Below are 17,643 nucleotides of genomic sequence, written 5' to 3' on the forward strand. Positions count from 1 at the left end.
TTTTTTTTTTCAGTACCAGAACTGTGTTCATAGTTGTACAAGGACTGTATAGCTCTGTGGCAGAGCTTTGCATGCAAAAGGTCCCAGCTGCAATCCCTGGCACCTCCAGGTAGGCCATCTGAAGTCCTGGAGAACTGTTCCCAGTCACTGAGCAAGGATGAGCTAGTGGTCTGATTAAGGATGAAACATCTTCCAATGCCCCTAAGTTTTGCAGTCCTTCTACACACACACCAAAAAAATTCTAGTTTTGTCCCAAGCTCTATTTACTTCAGTCAACTAATTTGGAGCAGAAATTATCTTTTTTTTCTTGTTAATTTTGTGTGTGGAAATATAATAAAAATTAATTGGTAAAAAATGTATTTTCACAGTTGATACTGTTCAGCAATTGGAAGGTAGAATCCCTTGCCAATCTACTACAAATTGTCCAGAGATCTAGCAGTAATAGATCTGGATCCACTTGCTGACTGTCCCTGATTCAGTGGGATACTAATACAGCTCAAAAACTGTGATAGACCACTAAATAAGAAGCCCAAGATCAGCTGGTGAATTCATAACACAACAGTATGAATAAATGATTTGAGCATATGCAGAATCCTTTCCCCTTCCTATTAAGCAACTTAAAGCTTCCTCCTTCCCCATGTACTTGGAAGAAGCAGTGCTGAAGTGTGATGGTATATCACTCATACAATTCAATGTCCCTGCACCTCTCTGTGCAGTAATTTATCCCTGGCTGTAATTTACTGGCAATGGGGTTAGAGTTTAATTTCAAAAGAAAGCACCGACCCCATTGCCAGTAAATAAATCACAGCCAGAGAACATACCCATTTTCTCTCTTCTTACACACAATGCACTTCCTGTTTTCCTTCCCCTGTCCAGCAAATCTTCATAAAAACAGGTCAGTTTTCCACAACCCTCTCCCCATTCCTCTTTTGTTATTAGCATGATCTGCTTACCTATTCTTTTCCCTCTGCCTGTGCACGCACACACACACACACAGGCCATATCAAACAAAAATCTAAACCATAGTTCAGTGTTGCACCAACAAATAGTATAGGGTTGCTTGCAATGTATGTGCTCAATGAGGCTTTTTAAGCTGGCCTCCTCTGCTCTTACTAGCTGCATGGCAGACAAAGGTTCAACAAGAGAAGGCTTTCATTGCCACATAAGCGACTCTATCAGTCGGACATCTTCCTGGCCCACAGCTGCTAGAGGTACAAGAAGTCTGACTGAGGGCTAGACATCCCTAGCCCACAAATATGCAACAACACAACCCTATGTATTTTTACTAAGAAGTAAGTCCCTCTATTCAGTGGGTCTTACTCACAAGTAATTATGCACCAGACCCTTCTAATTAATCCCTGGATCCAGCAAGTGTTGGAATTTAATCAAGGCTTGGGGTGTTACAAGGCTTGGGGTGTTGCAAGGCTTGGGTTTGGTGCGAGATGGCTAATGGGTGGAGGACCCCTCCCTCAAAAGATAAAGCCAGAGTTTAGAGAGTTAGGAATGGTGTGACCTTGGAAAGAAAGCAGCAACAACAAAAAAAGATCTTTTTGAGGTGTGCTTACTTTCCAAAAGGAAACACTAACTCTTGGTAAACGCCTGGAACCTCTGGAATCTTATACCACTCGGAAAATGAGGTATCTTTATAATATATGGTTTATTTACACATATACACAACCTGAGCCTAGGTCACAGCACTCCTAACTCCCTACTCTAAACTCTGGTTTTATATGTTGAGGGAGGGGAAGACAGCCTGTCTTGATTAGCTTTTGGCACTTGCCAGATCCAGGTTAACAAGCTTTGACTAAATTCTAACCCTTGTTGGATCCAGGAAGTAATTAGAGGGGTCTGCCACCAACAAACTCATAGCACTAACCCTCCCAGAATCAGGCATCTGCCCCCAGATGTGCAAACAAACATCAAAGTACAGATTCCCTGTAGAAAAATAACAGGCAAGTTAGCAAACACATTAGAACACACATAATCATAAATAGATAATAAAACACAATTACACTTTTAACTCAACACCAGGCTGCTCAGAGATTGGGGTGGTGTGGAAGAATACAGTTGCAGCCTCAGAGAGCAATAAACTCAATGAGAGCATTTTCTCATAGTTTTCAAGCAATCTCCTTTACTTCATTTGTATCCACCATTAAAAAAACAACAGAGATTAGCGCATGCATATAATGTGTCATCCAGATTTTCATTTTACCTTTTTAAAAAATACTGTGACAATAGCATGCTAATTAAAAACAAAGTACTGGTTACACTGTGTTCAGCCAAGAACAGTTTGGTGCAGACATTATAAAATTCTTTCCACCTGGCAATGTTTACTCACGACTTGTAAATACCTCTGTTAATCCTCTTCTTTGTGGTCTCTCTCGCACAAGAGCTCAATAATAAACTACACTGCACTTTTGTTCTGTGCAACAAGAGATAACAAAGAGGAAAAGGAATTAAGGCAACATATCCAGTGGGCAAATAATGACTCATACAGCTTTTTCCTGATGAAATGGCTACCAAAGGAGAGGTAATACGAGTGGAACCATATGACTGCATTTTACCGACATAAACCTAAGAAAGGTGGCAGGTAAGAGCTCTGGTTTCAAGGCAATGTTCTCTATAAAAATCACAACAAGGTGGGCCAATTTAATGTGGTTTAAATATTTTTTATAAATATTTAAGTCACCAGACAATAACATGCTTTCTACATGAAAAGTCGCTCTGGCACTGAAAAGAGGTATTCTTAAAAGAGGCATTATGGGTATTCCTAAAATCATAAGCTGATTACAGAACAATGAACAGCTATTTACCTTTTCATGCAATGCAGATAACTGAAGGAAACAAGTGCAATTAATGCATAATGGTTAAGATGAACAAACACAAGATCTACTTGGAATAAAAATGGGTATCAGGTTAACATGCCAAGAGGTTGAACAAATGATATGAATGGAAAATAAGCCCATTTCAGAGTTTCCTATATATGGTGCATGGATTAATTTAACTGCTAATGACTGGGTATAGACATTAGGGAATAAGCTGGCTGTTTTTATCAGTTCTTTTAAAACAACTGAATTCTGATGTAGCCACTGTTGAGAGGGAGTTTGATGGGTCACTGATTTGACCTAATGTAGCCATTTCAAATTCCACCTTCTCCCTATATAATCCATGTATAGAGCTGTCCCCACAACTTGCCCACAAAGAGCCAGAGCAGCTCACAATGATGCACCAATCAAAATGGAAACAATTCCAATTGCGTCACTAATTCTGCAATTCTATGGTCCCCCATCCCAAGGGCCTCAGGAAGTGTTGTATCTCCCTCTCCAAGGACAGTGAGAGAACTCCAACCTTGGAGAAGAAGACCCACTATAGATGCCTCCTCCATACCGACACAGAAACATCACTGGTCCTTGTCCTAATGTCGTCAGAGCTCCGACATCACTAGAAGCAAAAAGGAAGCATGCCAGGGCCAAATTGAAGGCATGCTGGGGTGCAACAGGGGAATACATTGATCCAAAGGGTTAGGGTTAGCCTTCCCAGTCCTCCAAAACACTCCTGATCCAGGGATGAAACGGTGACAACTCTAGAGCTGCTTTAGTGGCTCAATGAACTTTCCTCCCATTATTCCCCAACAGTAGGGAAATTGTTAGAGAAAAATTAAAGTGGAAAGTGACAGAGGAGTGACAGAATGCTCTTCTTTCCTTACTTCCACCCTGTCCTGGGCAATGGACGTAACACTTCAACCACTTTAGGTTCTTTCTCTCTCATGTCAATGGAATTGCAGCATAAAGAGAGCACCTTACCAATGGGTAGGGAGCTTTTACTATCATACTCCATATGAATGGGATTTATTTGAGCAAAGCCATGGCAAAATCATAGAATTGTAGAGTTGGAGCGTCATCTAGTCCAACCCCCTGAAATGCAGGCATCTGCATGATGCATTCCGACCTTCATTCTATCTTTCAAACCAGTAGGTACACAAATTTCCACTGCGTAAAAGTGTTAGCAGGAAGAAGCTGTGATCAGACCATTGGCTCAGAGTGTTCAGCAGACCCTAAAGCAAATGCTTATTTCCTATGGGCCCTTTGACAGAAGCAAGCGATCCTGAAAGAACAAACAGCACTTGCAGAAATATAAGTCACGTCTCTATAAGTAGATTCTTCTAAGCAACAGAACATCTGCTTTTGAAGCAGACTATTAATTATTTCTTTCCTTGAACTTCTGTCCTTCCTTATTTGCCTTCCTGCAAAACTGTGCCTTCCTTAAAGGTTTTCTACATCTTGTGCTGTTCCACATTCATTCATCAAGAGTTAAGTTCACTAAAATAAAACATTTACAAATAAAAGTACTTACTCCCAACTTTCTGGTAGAATTGCTTCCAGCCATTACCACTTTGAAACTGTATAAGGCTACTGTGTGCTACACAGGAACATCTGCTTCCTTGTGACATGTCTGTGACATGATGACACTAATTCAGCCACATGAATTTAATTTAATCTGTGTCCAAATGGCTATTATTATTATTATTATTATTATTATTATTATTATTATCATTATTATTATTATTATTTTGGTAAGTTTATAAAGCTTCAACTCTACACCACTAATACATTAAAGTGCAATATAGCCCTAACATAATGCAACAGCGTGTTGATATCATGCTTTGGAAAGGGGCCAGCAACTCAGTCCTGAGGCTAAATGCTGCCTTTAAAGTGTCCAGCTGCAGCAGTGAAGAGGAATAAAGAAAAGGGCAAATAATAGTTATGCAAGGCCCTTATACTCTAAAAAGACTTTATAGCCCTTCCAGTGTAGACAACGAAAGTACCAAGCCTTTGGGGCTACTGAGCTAGTTCTGCCATCACCTACCATTAGGACAAGAGACTGAAGTCAGATCGCTAGAGGTTCTGCAGCAGCTGCTCCGTAACAAAAGAATATTTTAGAATTTGGAACACCATAGAAACAAGCAAGATCTTGACAACTGGGAAGCAGATTTCAGCAACTGACTATACAGAGCACAATGGTCACAGAGGCTACACAACAAGCCCTAAAGGTGATTTCCTTTCGCTTCTTATTGATGTGACCTTCTCTCTTTCATGCTTCCCAGATGCTGGAACTTTTCAAGACTGAATTCTTAAGATCATACTATTTGGTATAACTCATCCAGACAAACTAACATTCCTTCACAGCTACTAATACCATTTAGATTCACACTCACTCTTCATTTATTCTTAACAGTACTGGCAGCAGAAGAAAAAGAACAGTCAAGCTGTGTTAAAATATATTAATCCTTGTTAGCTGCTCATTATGTATCTGCATTGATAAAAGATCAGTTTGAGAAATTTTACATGCAAGGAGATATCAAGGAAACAAGTTCCCTCAAAATCAAATACAGTGGTACCTCTGGTTGCGGATGGGATCCATTCCGGAGGTCCAGTCAGATCCCGAGGTTTCCACAACCTGAGGAGCGCTTCTGCGCATGCGCGTGCGGCAAAACCTGGTAAAATACTTCTGGGTTTGCCGCGCACACATCCCAAAGTTTATGTAAACAGAGGGTTACGTAAACCGAGGTACGACTGTAAGCTTAACATCCAAGTAAATGTGTTTAGGGCCTCTTTGTCTGGATTTGAACTGTGAAGTTAGCATCTTAGTCAAAGTTAGGATTCAGAAGCAGGAAGCAGGTGCTTAAACAAGGCACAATACAAGCTGCAAGGTGCAAAATCAGATAAAATACAAAATATTGGCCATGTGTATAATAAATAGGTATATAAAGTACAAAACACTATTTCCTTCCAAGATCTTTTGCAGCAAACGGTGGCAGCAGGGGCAAATTTAAGAGCAGACAAAGAGCAAACAAGCTGTTGGCACGATTCTCACAGGGAATCGTGTTTCCTTTCCCCCCTTTCTTGTTAGATTCTTCCACATAATGAAATAGAAGATTATCAATGATCCATAAGAAGAAAAGTCGTGTGACTGCGTTCTTCTAAAGATGCAATTCTGAAACCACCAAAAGGCTCCCAATGGCTCCAAAGCATTTTCCCCCTTCACCAACAGCTTCCTCTTCATGCAATTGGACCCAGTAGAATCACAGCCACCAAACCTGAAAACAGCACCAACAAGTCCTGCCCTATCTGCAGGAAGCAGGCTACCTGCATCAGAAGAGGAGATGGACATGCGTTGGGAGGGCTGGGAAACAAGCAGCAACAGAACACTGCGTAATTGAATAAACGCTAGGCATGTGATTGGAGGATAGGACAATGCAAGCTTCTCTTGTGGGAGAAACTATTCATGTGTGAGAGATAGGGTGGGGGACACAATCTGTTTCTCAAATACATGATATATTCTGCACTAGCTAGAAAAATAAATCTTGACATCTTCATAATTAGTTCACACCCCGAAGCCATTTCAATGGATCCTTCTTGCCCATGCCCTCTACATCTCCCCACCACTAGTGTGTGCCAAATTTATAAGACTCTTGGGCTCTTGGGAAGAGAATGATTGTTGTATGGATATATGGGAAGTGTCTACAAGTCTCCTGTAGTAATAGTTGGTGCACTATGGTAGTATGCACACAGGAAGCCTCAGTCAGGCTGGCTGAGGAGGAACAAAAGAGGGCTCTCTTAAGTTCATCCCCTGTTGTTATTTCTAAAGGAATTTTGTGATGGCCTTGCATATGTTGCTAGTTACGGGGGAGTGGGGGGAGTTGCCATTTTAAGTTGTCCTTTAGGATAGGCCTACCTAGTCCTGATATTTCATAGGCAGTATCTTGTTTCACACACTGAAAAAGAAAACTAGTTAACAAGGTAAAATGACAGAGAATGCAAAGCTCACCCTTGTTACTGGAAAACTAAATCTATAATAAATATACTACAAAGCCAAAATGGGAGACAATTTATGTTTTATAGTGCCAGAGTAGAAAATTCACTGACTTTCAGGAATCATCTCTTATTCATGCTGAAGTGTTACAGAAAAACCCAGCTCCATTTCTCCACATCTTTCACCTCGATCCTCTCTCTCACATACCCAAGCTATTTATATTTTCAGTGCTAGGTCATGCTATCACTGTCATTATCATCCTCTCTTTCTCACACTATGGAATTCACATTGGGAAAACTTGTTACCAGAAATGTTAAATTTAACAAGGCAAAGGAGTCAAATTATAGTCTCTCATTACACTATTCTAAATACAAATAAACCTCTTTCACAGCTTTTAACTGCTGTAAATCACTGCAAATGCACGGAAAGTACCTGTTAAATATATATCCGTTCTCTCCACAGTTCTGGCAACCATAGACTGGCTTCCCATCATCCTAAAATGTAGACTATTATTTAAATAAATTGGGGGAGGATTGCTGGTAAGACTGAGAAGCTTTCAGTGCTGAAGCAGATTTGCCAAACTACAATTTATCACAGGCTTTTTATCCACATTCATTGTACTCTGATCTAATTTTATAGTCCAGTTCCAAACATATTACTCAAAAGTCACACTGAATTCAATGGGACTTACACCTACATAGTAAATGTCCTTAAGTCTGCAGTCCTATAGCTCAATTCCAAACATAGGATTGCAGCCTGGAAGTACTGAATTCAGTAAGACTTCTGAGTAGACATCATTTCAATGGGATTAATTCTGGGTAAATTTACTGTGGATTTCCACCTTGGTTATTTGTTTTTTAAATAAGAAAGAGCAATCTTCACATTATGATATCCTAAGTAAGAAACAAAATCATCCTAAGGGCTCATGCTGAATGGTTTATTAATTAATGGCTTTACAATACTGTTTAGCATTCAATTATTTTACAGAATAAATATGCTACAAACACCACACAATTCTGAGAGTAGAGTGAAATTAAAGGTGTACTTGTGAGCTATAATTTCAAAAGGTATAGAGAAAGAATAAGCTGCTGGATGTAGCACACAGTATGGGGAAGGGTAGTGATCTGACCACTGCTGATCAAAAGAAGTGCATGTGGAAGTTCCAGGTTCCATTCCCAGGGCTAGGAAAGACCCCAGTCTGAAACCCTGGAGAACTGATGCACGTGAGTATAGACAATACTGACATAGACAGATCATAGGTCTGACTCAGTAGAAGATAGCTTCCTATACCCCTTAATTGGACTTGAGATATGTAACTGAACTCGAAATTCTAGCTGCAACAGTAGATCTAGTAGTATAACAACAGGCCAATCCAGAGGCGTAGTACAGATGCAGCAAGAGGTGCCGTTGTCTCGGGCACTTTTTTTTTTTTTGGAGGGCATTTTGCTCCTCATGCCACCCCTGCCAGTCCCGTGCTGCTTTGCGAGTCTGATCCCACATCCCAGCCTCGCAAAGCAGAGTGGGGCTGGCAGGGCAACAGGAGGCGCAACAGGCATGCGCCCTTCCATTCCGCCTAATCAGACTGCTTGGAAGGGCTTACTGCCCTGCTGTGTCCTCTTCACGTTGCCCTTCTAGCCCCTATCCCACTTCCAACAGGCTGAAAAAGTGGAAGGGCTTGTCTGAGGCAAAACACAAATATTACAGTACTCAAGCACTCTCAGTTCTGAATGCTGCATGCTAAAATGGATTATTGTTACACCACCTGTGGAACTACAGCTGCTGCGTCGATTCCACGGAACTGACACTTCTGAAAATGCAGCAGCTTAAGGGAGAAAGTGAGAGATCTTCTTTTAAAAGAGGAGCCATAGGTGAAAACACCTTCTGGTATTCTGAAAAGGAGAAGATGGGAGATACTAAAATGGAATAAAAGAAAGAGGAACAGAAAGCAAAAGACGATGAGCCACAAAGAAAGAGGAATGATGGTAAGAAAAGTGGGAAGGAAAAGACAGGTGGTGGGTTTTGTTAAGTGTGTGCACACAAAGTAACTCGTTTGCAACCGCAACTGCTATTTTGCACATGAGCAAAGTCATATAGCTCAACAGAATTTGAAACAACGGGTCCTAGTCTAATGCTACATGCCTCATCCTAAAGAGGCCTACATTCAGGGATAAGTCAAATACTTAGTATGACAAGAGCATGCAGAGGATATAGAATGGGGGGAAAGCTGGAGATGAACATCACAAAAAACCCCTCCCAAAAAAAACTGTGCTGTGAATTTTGTTGGGAAATAAGTCTCAGGATGTCAATGTTCAACATTCAATGTCAATGTCCAACATTCAAATGTGCTATAAAATCTCCTGTATTTCACCAGAGACATTAACGAAGCTTTGCTGGGGAAAGATGAATATTGGAGATGGAAGTACAGTAGAATCAAAGAAGAGCACATTAGATGAGAGGAAGGAAATCATGTGAGAAGCAGATCTTTATCTAAAAAGGACAGAGCTAAATGCACCAACATCAATCTGCTCAGCAATTTGTAAGAAAACTGAGAACTGGGAATGTATTTTGCATTCCACCTATATTTATGAAGCCAATTCTAGGACGCCCAAATGTATAAATAAGTAGTTTATTCATTTTGCTGTGTAGCGTCTTGTGCATCCCTTGTTTTTGAAATGAAGTGTAAGCCTTTATATAATTTATTGAATGTTACACTTTTTATATACTTTATTTCATGGGCTCATTGAATATAACATTATATGTCAGATAAACAGAAAGCTGGATCATTTGACTATACTAAATGTCAATATTTAAACTCTGGCCTTTCTCTCCCCATTCTTCAGCCACAGCGATTCCCCACTCAAATTATTTTGTTGCTAGGAAATGTTTGCAATGGAGAAATCCTCCTGAAAGCAGGTAAGTCCTGTATAGGGCTATAGACCATCCAGAGGAAACCTGGGTATATAGAGCAGTTTTGTGATTCATCACCACTCCAGTCACAGGCAATATCCAGAAGATTCCAGTGATCACATTCCTAACAGTATCTCAAACAGCAATAGAGCAATGAGTGAACTAAGGAAAGAAGAACATTTTCCTGGCAATGAATTACTGCATTTTAAATGCTGTGGGGGGAATTATTTGCCAGCATTGGGGCTGCTCCTTTGAGGGAATATGTTTAGATCTCCGTGGCAATCTATTAACAATAGCACTTTTATCATGGCTTTCAAAATTGACACAGGGAAGGTATTCAGCAAGAGACTTTACCAAAAAAAGAAGCAAATAGTCAATATATCTTACTCAATATGTGGGCTGGGGACCACTGGTGAGTTTCAGACCAGCTTCAGGTGGGCCTCAGCACTGCAGTCCTCAGCTGCACCACACTCATTTGTTTGGTCCAACACTGGCAGCAACAGATCTCTTGCAAAGGAAACTTGGAGGGCAAGAAAGAAAGAAGAGGAAGTGGGTGATGGATGGAAAAAGTAGCTGGCCAAGTGAGGGAATGAAGAGAAAAACTGGGAGAGAGAGGTAAAAGAGATGGACGTCCTGAGGGAAAGAGAACGAAAAAGGACCTGGTGTGTCTTTTGACCCTTTGTCTTCTCACACACACCCTTCCCCAGTCCCCTTTCTTTCCCATTCAGTCTTTTGCTAGGCCGGGTAACTTCTCTCTTGTCTGGGTGGAAAGGACCAGAGCAGGCATCAAAATAAATCAGAAAGAGAGATAAGGCTTAATATTTTAAATAATAAACAAACTGGTAATAGAAAGGGAATAAGTAACAGAAGTTTTTGTAAGACGAAGAAGTGGATGGAAAACGAATAGGGATGAAAGAAACTAGTAGTTTTGTGGGGAATCAAGTGTGAAAGGAGAAGTGGAAAAGAAATGACAGGTGAAGAGTAAAAATACATTTAAAAGCTAGTTAGGGGAGGCAAATGTGTTAAATAAAAACAGGTACAGGTTTAGAACCTCTGGATCAGCAAATTGTGCTGAAAAGAAGGGGGGAGAGTCAAGAAGCCTCAAGAGCCAATAATCTCAAGAGCCACAGTATAATCTACTGTGGGAATGCTTGCAAGAAGGAACCTACTGTGGCAAATAATTGAGCAAGTTCCCTGCAAAAGAAATGGTGTTAGCAAATATCAGCTTAGTATGAGAGCCAGTGTGGTGTAGTGGTTAAGAGCGGTAGTCTCGTAATATGGGGAACCGGGTTCGCATCTCCGCTCCTCCACATGCAGCTGCTGGGTGACCTTGGGCCAGTCACACTTCTTTGAAGTCTCTCAGCCCCACTCACCTCACAGAGTGTTTGTTGTGGGGGAGGAAGGGAAAGGAGAATGTTAGCCGCTTTGAGACTCCTTAAAGGGAGTGAAAGGCGGGATATCAAATCCAAACTCTTCCTTCAACCATCACCATTTTGTAAATGACTCAGTAGTACTGCCATTTTGTGACTGGGGGGCCTCAGTAATTGACAGCCATCTCAAGTGGGCCCTGAAAATAGAAGGTCTGAGAACAGCAAAGCTATCCTACCCTACAGCCCCCCCAAAAAATTGTCTCTACAAAACTCCCACTTGCCTAAAAAGATATTTAAATACATGACCTAGGATAGGAGTACTAGGTCCATTGTAGAGGGGAGAGTTATGAGTAAAATAGAGTCAGAGAAAACAGAGGGACCAGGTGTCATATATGCATTTGTAGAAAAGAATGAGAGAGAGCTGGGAAGTTAGGAGAAATTGTGCTTGGAGATAGGAAGCATAAAAAAAATCAGATAACTTTAAAATTAAGAACTGGAATCTTAAAATGAAGAGGGAGGGAGTGCCACATAGACTCAGGTAGAACAATGAATGGTGGGATCATAGCAGCCAGAGAGGAAAAAGCAATTTAACTGAGTTACTCTGAATTAACTCAAGAGGTAAGCTAACCTCAGGCAAGAAAGGCTGTGTGAAGGTGGGAACCTAAGAATAAGCCTGCTGGATCAGGCCAGAAGCCCATCTAGTTCAGCGTTCTGTTCTCGCGGTGGCTAACCAAATACCTGTGGGAAACCAGCGAGCAAAACATGAACATAACAGCATTCTTCCCTCCCATGGTTTCCAGCAACTGGTGGTATTCAGAAGCATTGGTGCCTGCAACTGGGGAGGCACAGCATAGCCGCCATGGCTAATTGAAGCAAATTCCTGTTTGGTGACAGGGAGCTCAAGCTGGTGAGTCAGGAACCACCATTAGGTAGTCCCCTCTCTGCTTTCATTTTTGCTGGCCAGCAAAGGCTTTTCTGTTCAGATAGGCTTTTGGTCACTATCTGGCTGTTTTGGAATGGCCTTCTGAGGATATGTTCTCTTTGTGCATGTGTGTGCTCTTTTAAACAGTTTAAAGTGTTTTCAGCACTGTTTCTAATAGGGTTACTTATTTGTTTTTTTAAAAAATATATGTATATTGATTGTGTTTTTTGAGCTTTATTTGCTTAAATTCATGCTGTGAGCTTCCTTGTGTCCTGTACTGGGAGAAAAGCGGCTTATAAATAAGTAAAACGTAACTGGGCTGCAACTACAAACATGCAGAATAGATGTGACAAAAGTTTGGAAGCATATTTGCATTAAAGTTGGATCCTAGATCTGAAAAGTTTGAAGACTACTACTAGAAGTTATTCAATTTATGAAATAATTGGTTTGACAAAGGATTCCACTATTACATTTTGAAAATAGCTGTACTTATGTCTCAGGGAGAAAAAACTCATCAAATTTGGATGGGAGACTTAGAACAATCAGTGTGGGCAAAGAAATATTAAATTGAAATTTTCTTAATTTAAAAAAAGTCCAACACCATCACGTGACTTAGTGTTCCTCTGCTGTTGGAAGTGGGTTACAGCCACTTATATTAACACTTGAAACAAGTATAATCTGTTTAGCAGAATTGTTTAATTTGCACCTAAGATTAAAATTCTGTACCTTTAAAAGAAAAACTCACAAGCTAATAAAACACTGAAATGCACACAAATTTCTAAGCAGCAGGTGCTTCACAAATGAAGTAACTGAAAATAATCCCTTCATCAACAACTGACACTTCAAGAAAAGAAAAGAAAATGTTGTCACTTTGGCCCAGTTTGGACATAAAGCTAAACCATGGTTCAGTGGGGAACTTCTAGACTGTAGGTCTAACTAGGCACAGAAGATCTCAAAGGTTGGCCCACCAGGGTATTATGGGTGAGCCATGCCTATCTGTGACATAAGACATAGGAAAATTCAAGGACAATTCAAGTTGCAGTTAACATGAACCCAGTTAACATGAACCCTAAACTTTGATTAGCCTTAACTATGGTTACTGAAAATAAGCTAGCTTTGTAAACTATAGTTTGATGTTAACTTGCGATAATGAAGATGAACATCAGTTTGTCTGTGTTCAGTTGACATGGTAAGCATAAAATGGATTCAAAAATTTCCAGACTCCACCTTGCTGCCACACTGAAGGAGGAGAGGAAGGCTAGGTCCACTAACTATAACAATAAACTATGGTTAAGCAGTATGTGGCACGAGCCCACAGTCTGAAACAATATCAACCTCCAAACTTCTGGGATAATATATTCTTGAGAGAGGTTAATATTTACCTTTTAAGTGAAAAGTCAAACCAGATTATCTTTAGCAATTCCATCCCCAAAATACAGAAAGCATGGTTACTAACTTGTAAGTGGTCACTGTAATAGTTTAAGACACCTGGTATTGAGTAAAGGCAGAAGGCTGAACAGACTGTACTATGTTCATTCCAAGCATTTATTGAAGAGACAATACAGACACATACAGGCATACACACACACACACACACACACACAGAGAGAGAGAGAGAGAGAGAGAGAGAGAGAGATAGTATTGTCAGAAAAGGAAGCAGACAATTTACAAGAGAGTAATGCCCTATACTATGGCAATGAGAAGGCCATAAACTTATACCACTTTGAGGTATTTTATATATAGTAAGCAATCTATAAGTTGACTATATAATAAACAATTAAATAAAGCTTAATGCCACAGATGAAATGGCAATATTGAAATTAGCATTTTGTTATAGTAACCTTGAGCGCAATGAGAACTTTTCTTTTCTCCCTTGTTTCGGTTTCTTTTATTTCCTATTAACCCAATGGTATACTGACAACAATCACAATACTACCCAGTATTCTTCTAATAGCTGAAGATTCTAAAGAAAATATATTAAATTACCATGAGTTATGGGTTATATAAAATTTTGCTAGTATTTGTAGATTTTCCCTTCAAATCCAAACAAGATCAAAGTATCAGTTTGTTTTTGCAGCAAAATAAGTGTTGCAAGTCTCTTTCTTCTGGTAATGTTACTATGACTATTTTATTTGAGTTGGACAATCAATATACCCAAATATTGTGGCAACTTTGTGTTAAATCTGAGGAGGGAAACAGAAAACTTAAAGGATATGGGAAATGGACCTTACAGTTTTATTTCGCCCGTGGAGTGTTGAGGGGAAAGTCCCTTGGGATTCCTTTTTGCCTGCTCCAAACTGCAGGGTTCTTTGATTTGCCCTTGATGTATGTGCTTATTTGGTCTGTTTGGCATTCAGTGTCGGCAGGTAAGGAAACTTAATTGGCTTAACCCCGAGGCAATATCAGGTTAAAGGTCACTCTAAATTCCACTGTTATTGGCTTGGACTGAGAGCGGATGCTTCTTGGGGCTTCCCTTTAGAGCTCTTGTGTACACCCTGGTGAGGGCCCAAGTGAGCATATTGGGTTCGCATACCCATGGTTCACATAGCGAGAAGGCAGGATTTTATCCCAACCCCCTGTCTGAGGAGCCACAGAATGTGGCTGTTTACTTGCCCAATGCAGTGGAGGGAAGATTCCCTCATGTATGTCAATTTAAACCTACCTACCCATACTTAGATAATTTGATTATTGTTGGAAGATCTTCCATTGCTATCTTTGAATAAATATGACCTTTCCAGCATTACTCTGTCTCTTGAGTCTTCTTCCGTGGGGTGTTGCCAAAGCATCAGTCTTCTCTACGTTATTCACATTGTCAGAATCTAAGTTATCGTGTCTCACACCAAGCTCAGATGATGAGCTGTTTTCACCTACCTAGGAAAGAGACATCTGTGTGGACTCAAGTCTACCCCCTGCTAATCCTACAGAAGGCCCGCAAAAGGCATCATATTATTGGTGGCGTATCTAATTTCTGAAATTATTTAGGGCCCCCTTACTGAGAAGTAGGTTGCTGTGTTATTTTGGGACGCAGAGGTCTCCGTTCCTGGAGACCTCAATCAAATTTACATGTGTAACCGCACTGCCTGTTGCTATGACATAATCATAAGTTTGTTTATGTTATGAATACTGTGTAACAGAGGCCACATGCAATCTCATCTATTCTGGGATCAAAAGTACTCTGACTTATGACAAACATTTTTAGTTTGAGTATCTGCTGTCACAGTAGCTGTAAAGAAGGAGGCAAAATAAAAATGTTCAAGGGCATGATCTCACACATACATGCCCCAAGAGAACAGAAAAAAGGATATTAATTAGCAATACATAAGGTATGTGCCTCAGGCCTAGTTGTCACTAAGGAAGTAACCGCTGACTGGTCTGTACGACTTGAGAGACTGCAGGTGGGGCTCACATAAATGAATGTGAGCCTACTTGTCTGTCACAGATACACCTGGCCCACCTTGCTTTCCATTTTGTCTATTAGTTCCACCCACTACAGAGGCCTACTTCTGTTTACATATGAGGCAAATGAACATACGAAGCTGCCCATGCTAAGTCAGATCATCAGTCCATGTAGCCCAGTGGGAAGCAATTATCTGCAATCTTAGACTGTGGCCCTCAGATCCTTGGATCTCCTACTGAGCTCTGGCCCTTCTTTGAGGCTATAATATGCTCACTTGCAGACTTGTCGTAGTCAGGAGCCTATAATTGTGATGAATACTTGTATTAAGTAGTGCTGTTTATAGCAATTCTTTACATGTGTGAAAGGAGTTGTCTTTTAGATATCCCAATTCTTAAAAATACACAATGAAGTGTAAATATTTTACCATACATTCTCATTATTTCATGCAAAACAGATGCCCCTAAAATTAAACTAATTGCACTTCATTGCACATTTTAAGGATGAGTTAACTGAAAGAACACTCCTTTCACACATGTAAAGAATCACTACTAATAGCAGTGTTCTTCCTGGAGAAGTTTTTAAATAGAGAGAGAGAGAGAACACACACACATACACGCACCGTCGAAAGCAAAATTATTTGCTTGCTTGTTTGTTAAATTTCTATACAACCTTCCACCCGAGGATCACAGGGATGTTTACAATATAAAAAAACACAAAAATACATAACCCACTAACAAACAAAAACAATAACCCTGGACAAGTACCTATGTACAACTAACAACTCTATCCGCGGAAGAGCAAAATGCACTTGTTGATGTGACTTGTGATGGTTCATTGAAATCATTTTTCAAACAATGTAGACTGGACCAATTCTGGGTGAAGGTTTTTGCTGATTATAAGAAGTTAGATGAAAAAGCTTTGAAACATCTAGTTTCCTTTTGTTTCACATAACTTTGTGAACAAATATTTTCAATGTTCCGTTATATAAAGAACAAGCATAGAAATCAGCTCGATGTTGAACCAGATTGGAGAATAAAAGTAGGAAATATTGAACCGGATGTGGAAGGGACTGTTCAGGACAAAAGGAGGCATGATTTCTCCCATCACATTTAGGTTTAATTAGTGTAACATTTTGTCGGCAGCCACCCAGAGTGGCTGGGGCAACCCCGTCAGATGAGTGCCATATAAATAAATGTTGTTGTTGTTGTTTATTAGCTGCTAGACAAGTCCTAATTTGTTCACTTGTACTATACATTAATAAAATAATTTGTATCCCCCCCCAACTAAATCTCTGTCATTTTTGCATGCTAATAACACCTAAAATCATTTGCTTATTAGGGACTACCCCACATTTTCTTCAAAAAATTGCTATGCACAGGTAACCACCATAGAGTTATGAAAATTTTCAAAAGTAGGGAATCCATGGCTTGGCTTTTGAAAAATAGGGGGTATTAAATAATTATCCTTTATTAGGCATAGCAAACCATACATTATCAAACAGACACCGTATACAAATTGTGCAAAATACAAGCTCAACATAACAAGGTTTGTCCCATTCAGATCTTTAACTCCAGAGAAAATCAATTTGCATAAAAAATAGGGGGTCCTCAGTAATTAGCTAATTGGGAACCACTGTCCTAGAATATTCAGATATTTTATCAGAGTACAAAACAATATGAGGACGCAATGAAATCAATGAGCATGACAAACTTACGTCTACTGATTTCAGTGGATCTACTTTGAGTATGACTGGATACAACCCATAGTGAAGAAACTACCTAAATATGCCTAGCTTTTAATGTCTGTACATCTTTAAAATCTTATTTCATTTACTTGACTTTTTGCTCAGCAACTTCAATTCACAAGTTTGGATCCAGGTCAACGTATGTAAGCCCAAACTGGCAGCAGCTGATGCAAAGCTTAAATGGTTTACATTATTCAACTAGGATCTAAGAAAAATAATGAAATGCCTTTCTACAGAGCTTACAAACAGCTTGAAGAAAGTCAAATAGTCCTTTAAGCACAACACAAATGCATCAGCACAAGGAAGCCTGAGGAGGATTGCTAAGAAGAGCCTCGATGAAAGGAAGCTGCAATGTCACCGTGTTTTGAAGACAGAGCCGTAAAGCAAAGCTTTTAGACTGAACATTTCATTTTATGCATCCTCCTCTGCACTGTCTCTTGTGATTTGTGTACTGCATATGCACTCACCAAACACCATCAGCAACCTTTCG

At 40.0% G+C, this 17,643-nt stretch overlaps 1 protein-coding gene and 1 long non-coding RNA gene across 8 annotated transcripts in view; one reads left to right on the plus strand and one right to left on the minus strand.

Annotated features, from left to right (window-relative positions):
* The window catches only part of LDLRAD4 (low density lipoprotein receptor class A domain containing 4), a 279,454-nt gene that overhangs the window by 110,830 nt on the left and 150,981 nt on the right, over nucleotides 1–17,643 (minus strand). The gene's annotated exons all lie outside the window — the stretch shown is intronic.
* Nucleotides 4,689–6,245, plus strand: LOC310766465. The gene is made up of 2 exons (XR_014550173.1): nucleotides 4,689–5,050; nucleotides 5,911–6,245. It is a non-coding gene; the product is annotated as an uncharacterized lncRNA (long non-coding RNA).

This window comes from Podarcis filfolensis (assembly GCF_964270895.1).
Source record: "Podarcis filfolensis genome assembly, chromosome: 7".
NCBI classification, from domain to species: Eukaryota; Metazoa; Chordata; class Lepidosauria; order Squamata; family Lacertidae; genus Podarcis; species Podarcis filfolensis.